The 6,876-nt window shown below is 41.5% G+C and overlaps 1 protein-coding gene across 1 annotated transcript in view; it reads left to right on the top strand.

Annotated features, from left to right (window-relative positions):
• Positions 1 to 6,876, top strand: part of LOC106884152 (protein-cysteine N-palmitoyltransferase HHAT) — a 190,517-nt gene that overhangs the window by 539 nt on the left and 183,102 nt on the right. The gene's annotated exons all lie outside the window — the stretch shown is intronic.

Genomic DNA, 6,876 nt, shown 5'->3' with positions numbered 1-6,876 from the left:
GAATAGATAGATACAAACGCTATGGTGCATCAGTACACCTGTGTAGTAATTTCCAATATGCAGTTAAAGGGTGCTGTGGATATATCGGTGCGGATGAATTGGAGTGTGTCTGTGTATATATATATATATATATATATATATATATATATACATATATGCACACACACAAACACACATGTACATATATATATGTCGTGTGTGCATAGTAAAGTTACAAAAAGAAGTTTACTACCTTTATTAAGGTAACTAAAGTTATCTGTGTGATGTGCACCGAGACACCGTCCATTGCTGCATAAGTAAGGTGTAACTAAAGAATTAAACATTTCGCATTATTATTTGCATTGCTGAAGTTGTTAACTATCAGAAATTTGCTCGGAATCCACTAATTCGCTTAAATTGAATCATTTTCAGGCTGAGTTTCTAATCAGGACGATCACCACAAGTTGGATTTTCTCCGGATTTTCCCAATGTTTGTTCTCATCACGGCCTTCGAAATGGTGAATGGCATCTTTACATGTAAAAAATTTTGAAAAAATTATGATTTTTTTGCTAGCCATTCCCTACCCCATTACCGATTTTGGTCAATTTTTGGGGGCACTGCACACTTAAAAACCATGAGAAGCCTTTTCGGTAAAAAAGAAAATTCATACGAAAAGGTGTGTGATTTAAGGGAGATGTGACTATTGTTTCTAGTACATCCCACGGCCACCTTCCTCGTTTCTTTGTTACTCTGACATGCATTGATGTTTTTCAATACTTTTCTCCTCAAATACATTTTATGCTATTAAAAAAAAGTTTGAAAATCCCCCCCCCCCAATTAAAAAATGTATTGGAGAGCCCGAAATCATTGTCAAAACGGAGAAGATCCAACTTATGGGGTGGGGTGGGGGATATCCTGATTCGGAACTCCCCCGCAAAATAATTTTAAGAAAAAAAAAAAAAAGAAATTAATTATGGCAAGTAGATGGAGAGATTTTTCAAAGCACAGGTGCCATCTGAAGAAGACTAGACAGCAGAAATGAATGTGATTATTTTTCTGTTTACAATAGAATTAAAGCTAATGTCAATATTCATCATATTAACAATAGAATTAAGTATTTACTGCTTTCCATCTCTCTGTTAGCAGTAATATCCCGAGAGCAAGCAACTCATTTCTTTACATCGTTTCCAAACCTGTACATTCCTGTCTCTTGTTTTAAATATCCAGCTGTTTTGTTAGTTTGATTGTAATCTGTTTTTCATGCATTACTCATTATATACCCAATATATTACACTTATCTCATTTCTTTACAAATCTCTGCATATCTAACATTCACATCATATCCCCCATGCAACACCATGTTTAAACCTACTTTATACAAAGAGAAAAAAGCCTTTGTGTTACCAGTGTTGGCAACAATTCCTTGAACTTCTTAACATAAATTACATCTCTTAGGTAATGGAAACAACCATGTGAAATATGTTGTCTGAACAAACTGCTTATGCAGTCTTGTATATTTATCATGGACATCCAAAATCTTAGTTTTTGGTGAACCCACAAGAAATCACATTACATCTTTTTGTGTACCTGTTGCTTTCCTTTGAATACACACAATCAAGTTCATATCCATTCTTTTCTTTTCTTGTTGCATATTAAGTAATGTAGCTACTTTCCAGATGATATTAGAATTTTGTAATCTCTCTTACTAACTAGTACTTTGTTCTTGACTATTCATACAGATCCAGAGTCTTTTCTCTCTTCAGTGGGTGCTATTATAAGAACTGATCTGTGTATAAAAGTTACGAAGACAATTACCACTGAAGTCTTGTATTACTGTCTATCTGAACTGCAAGGTAGCATGTGAGAGAGAACCAACACATCATTGGAAAAAGTGTGCAAGAAATGATAGGGGCATTTTTGTTGTTATAGGCAAATTGAAAGAAACATGTAAGTGATTACTGGAAGAGAAGAATGCGTGAAAGAAATAGGGTCTATCCCACAGCAAAGGAATCAATCATCCAAGCTAGCAGCAGAATGGGAGACAGAGCAATTCAGAATGTGTTGATAGGGAAGGTACTTGGTCAATCAGGTGTCACCTCTGAGGTGTTTAAAATATGTAGCAGAATATCCTTTATGAGCTGGTCGCCTTCATATCAGGTCATAGAGGTGGATGTCATACCTAATGACTGGCGTATTTATAGAGGTATTAAACTGTTGCATCAGGTTATGAAGGTTATAAAAAGTGTTAAGGTACGACTTATTATGAAGACACTTAACATAGATATAATGCAGTCAGGTTTTGTACCTGGAAAAAGTACTTCTGATGCCATTGGCCTATCGAGACACCTGCTGGTGAAGTATCTAGCCAGGATTTAGCCCCTATACCTAGCATTTGTTGACCAAAAGAGACTCTGTGAACTGGTGGTCACTGAAGAAATGTCTAGAAGATGAATGGCTTGTAAGAGTCGTGCAAGCCATGTACAGAGGAGTGGTCAGAGACGTGAGGTGTACTGGTAAGTATAATTGTGATAAATTCTACATAAAAGAGGGCATGCATCTAGGTTCAATCTTCAGTTGCCTTCTGTTCATTATAATTTTTCAAGTCATTGCAGAGAAGTTTAAGACCGGTTGCCTGTAGGATCTAGCTGAATTTGTATCAGGATTAGAGAAGAAATACCAGATATGGAAACAAAACCTGGAACTAGGAAACCTCAAAAGGAATTTAGTAAAGTCTAAAGTAAGAAAAATGACAGGACCCTTCTACCATCTGGAAAATAGCCATGCTCTCATCATCATCATCATCATCATCATTTAATGTCCATTGTCCATGTTGGCATGAGTTGGACAATTTGACCAGGCTGGCACACTGAAAGTTTGCACCAGACTCCAGTCTGATTTGGCATGGTTTTCTTTGGCTGGATGCCCTTCTTAACTCTAGCCACTCCGAGAGTGTAATGGGTACCTTTATGTGCCACCGGCACAAGTGCCATTTGCATGACACTAGGGTGCTTTTTGCATGACACCAGTATCTGCCACGACTGTGATTTTGCTTGGCTTCATGGGCCTTCTTCTCAAGCATGACATAATGCTAAAAGTTTCGGTCATTGCCTCCATGAGGCCCAACACGCAAAAGAAGGTCAGTTGCTTGCCTCAATGAGGCCCAATGCTGGAAAGGAACTCAGCCACTTTGCCTCCTTGAGGCCCTGCGCTCGAAAAGTTTTCTTTACGTGCCACCAGCATGGGTGCCAGTTACCACAACTATGATTTCACTTGGCTTGCTGGATCCTCTCAAGCACAGCTCATTGCCAAAGGTTTCGGTCACCAGTCATTGACTCTGTGAGGCTCAAAGTTTGAAGATCATGATTCAGTACCTCGCCCCATGTCTTCCTGGGTTAACCTCTATCACAGGTTCCCTCCACAGTTACAGATCGGCACTTCTTTACACAACTGTCCTCATCCATACGTATCACATGACCATATCAGCACAATCGTCTCTCTTGCACACCACATCTGATGCCTCTTATGCCTAACTTTTCTCTCAAGATGCTTATATTCTGTTGAACATGCACACTGACATTGCATGTCCAGCGAAGCATACTGACTTCATTTCTTTCAAGCTTACACATGTCCTTGGCTGTCACAGTTCATGCTTCACTGCTGTGTAGTATAGCTGTTCACACAAAGGCATCATACAATCTGCCTTTCACTCTGAGAGAGAGAGGCCCTTTGTTGCTAGCAGAGGTAGGAGCTCTCTGAACCTTGCCCAGCCTAATCTTATTCTCAAAGCTACAACACTCTTGGTGCATCCACCTCTGCTACTAACTTGGTCACCTAGATAACGGAAGCTATCTACTACATCTAGCTTTCCCCCCACCCCCGACAGCTGAAGGAATCTATTTTCTGCACATTTTCAGTGTTTATTGCACCTGTGCATCTTTCACATACAAAAGCTAGTTTCCCTGTTAACTTTCTTCTGATATTGGTGCACCTTTTATGTGTTCAAAGCCTACACTGGGTGCGTCTTACAGAGTTTCTATCTACTATCGAGTAGGGCCATCTGTCTGAAGGGATTTGTGATTTGTCTGCCATCCTACTTACTAAGACTTTGGTTTTTGCATGGTTAACTCTAAGGCCCTTTGATTCTAGACCTTGTTTCCATACCTGGAACTTCTTCTCTAGTTCTGGTAGTGATTCAGCTATTAGAACAAGGTCATCAGCATAGAGGAGCTCCCATGTGCAGCCTGTCTTGAATACCCATGGGCAGCTCTGTTATTGCCTGGAGGACTATGATGAACAAGAGGGAGCTGAGCACTGATCCTTGGCGAACCCCTACTTGTACCCTGAATTCTTCACTGTACTCAATGTTCAGCAACTTGAGGACCAGAGAACTGAAGTATTCTGGATTGCAAGACAGTGTGTGAGAGAAAACCATGATGTCATAGGAGAGAAATGGATGATGGTGCCCTTGTGTTTAATGATTCTGCAAAGAAAGAGGCTTGGAGAAGCCATTATGAAAGACTGCTGAATGTGGAGAATGAATGGGAGGAGGAGAGTCTGCCAAAGGTTGACCCAATTGAGGGACCAGCTATCCAAATCGACAGTACCCAGGTACATAAAGCAATTAAGGATATGAAGACAGGGAAAGCACTTGGCCCATCAGGAATCACTGCTGAGATGCTTAAAATATCGTGCAGTGTGGGTTATGGTCTTGTTACCTGCATCGTAAATCAGGTGGTTCATGAAGGGGTCATACCCAATGACTGGTATAACAGCACCATAGTCAATTGCTACAAAGGGGAAAGATAATGCTTTAGATAGAAACAACTACAGGGGTATCAGATTATTGGATCAAGGGATGAAAGTTACAGAGAGGGTCATAGCCCAACTAATTAGGGAGAGAGTTAGCCTAGATGAGATGCAGTTTGGTTTTGTGCTAGGGAGAAGCACCAATGATGCTATATTTCTGGTAAGGCAACTGCAGGAGAAATACCTAGCCAAGGATAAACCTTGGTACTTGGTTTTTGCTTACTTGGAGAAAGCCTTTGACAGGTTCCCCCAATCCCTTATCTGGTGGTCAATGTGAACACTGGGAATAGACGAGTGACTTGTAAGAGCTGCACAAGCTCTGTACAGGGACGCTGTCAGTAAGGTGAAGGTTGGCAATGAGTAGAGTGAAGAATTCCAAGTAGAAATAGGGGTCCAGTAAAGATCAGTCCTCATCTCTCTCTTATTCATCATAGTCCTCCAGACAATAACAGAGGAATTCAAGACAGGTTGCCCCTGGGAGCTCCTCTATGCTAATCACCTTGCTCTAATTGCTGAGTCACTACCAGAACTAGAGGAAAAGTTTCAGGTGTGGAAGCAAGGACTAGAATCGAAGGGATTTAGAGTCAACCTATCTAAAACCAAAGTCCTAATAAGTAGGAAGGCTGTCAAATCACAAATCCCTTCAGGTAGATGGCCCTGCTTGATCTGTAGAAAAGGCCTGGGTAGAAACTACATACGATGTACCTGGTGTAAGCTATGAACACATAAAAGGTGCACCAATATCAAAGGAAGGTTAACTGGGAAAATAGTTTTTGTGTGGCAGATGCACTGGGGCAATTCCATTACATGCCAGGGAAAGAAACTAGAAGTGGTTAATAGCTTCTGTTACCTAGGCAACTAAGTCTGTGGTAGGGGTGGTTTCTCTGAGAGTATAGCGACTAGAGTGAGAATAGCCTGGCCAAAGTTCAGGGAGCTCCTACCTCTGCTGACAATTAAAGGCCTCTCGCTCAGGGTGAAAGGTAAACTGTATGATGCATGTATACGAACTGCCATGCTACATGGCAGTGAAACATGGGCCATGAATGCTGAGGACATGTGTGGGCTCGAAAGAAATGAAGCTAGTATGATCTGCTGGATGTGTAATGTCAGTGTGCATACACGACAGAGTGTAAACGCCCTGAGAGAAAAGTTGGATTTAAGAAGCATCAGATGTGGTGTGCAAGAGAGACGACTGTGCTGGTATGGCCATTTGTTACATATGAATGAAGACAGCTGTGTAAGGAAGTGCCACTCCCTAACTGAAGAAGGAACCTGTAGAAGAGGTAGATCCAGGAAGACCTGGGATGAGGTGGTGAAGCATGACCTTTGAACATTGGGCTTCACAGAGGCAATGACAGGAGACCAGGACCTTTGGAGATACACTGTGATTGAGAAGACCCGGCAACTAAAGTGAGATGGCAGCCACACATGTCCAGACCTGTTAAGAATGCCCCTGATGTGTAGGGTGATATGATATGCTTGAGAAGGCCTGTTGAGTCAAGTAATACCAACATTATAGCTGGGGCTGGTGCCCATGGCTGGTTCCCGTGCTGATGGCACATAAAAGGCACCGTCCAAAGGTGGCAGATGGTAGGTCCGCCTGATTGGCTCCTGTACTGGTGGCACATAAAAAGCACCAACTGATTGTGACCAATGCCAGTACCCACTTACTGGCTCCTGTGCTGGTGGCATGTAAAAGTACCCACTACACTCTTGGAGTGGCTGGCGTTAGGAAGGGCATCCAGCTGTAGAAGTTTTGCCAGACCAGATTGGAGCCATCTGGTTTGCCAATCCTCAGTCAAATCGTCCAACCCATGCCAGCAAGGAAAACAAACGTTAATCGATGACAATGATGATGATGATCATTTTCATCATCATCATCGTTTAATGTCTGCTTTCCATGCTAGCATGGGTTGGACGATTTCACTGAGGACTGGCGAACCAGATAGCTGCACCAGGCTCCAATCTGATCTGGCAGAGTTTCTATGGCTGGATGCCCTTCCTAACACCATATATATTTATATATATATATATATATATATATATCCAAATATATATATCCAAATATATCTATCTATCTATCTATATAT

The sequence above is a fragment of the Octopus bimaculoides genome, chromosome 16 (genome assembly GCF_001194135.2).
Source record: "Octopus bimaculoides isolate UCB-OBI-ISO-001 chromosome 16, ASM119413v2, whole genome shotgun sequence".
NCBI lineage: Eukaryota > Metazoa > Mollusca > Cephalopoda > Octopoda > Octopodidae > Octopus > Octopus bimaculoides.
The sequence above is the reverse complement of the archived record's forward strand: the minus strand, read 5'-3'. Positions and strand labels throughout refer to the sequence as shown.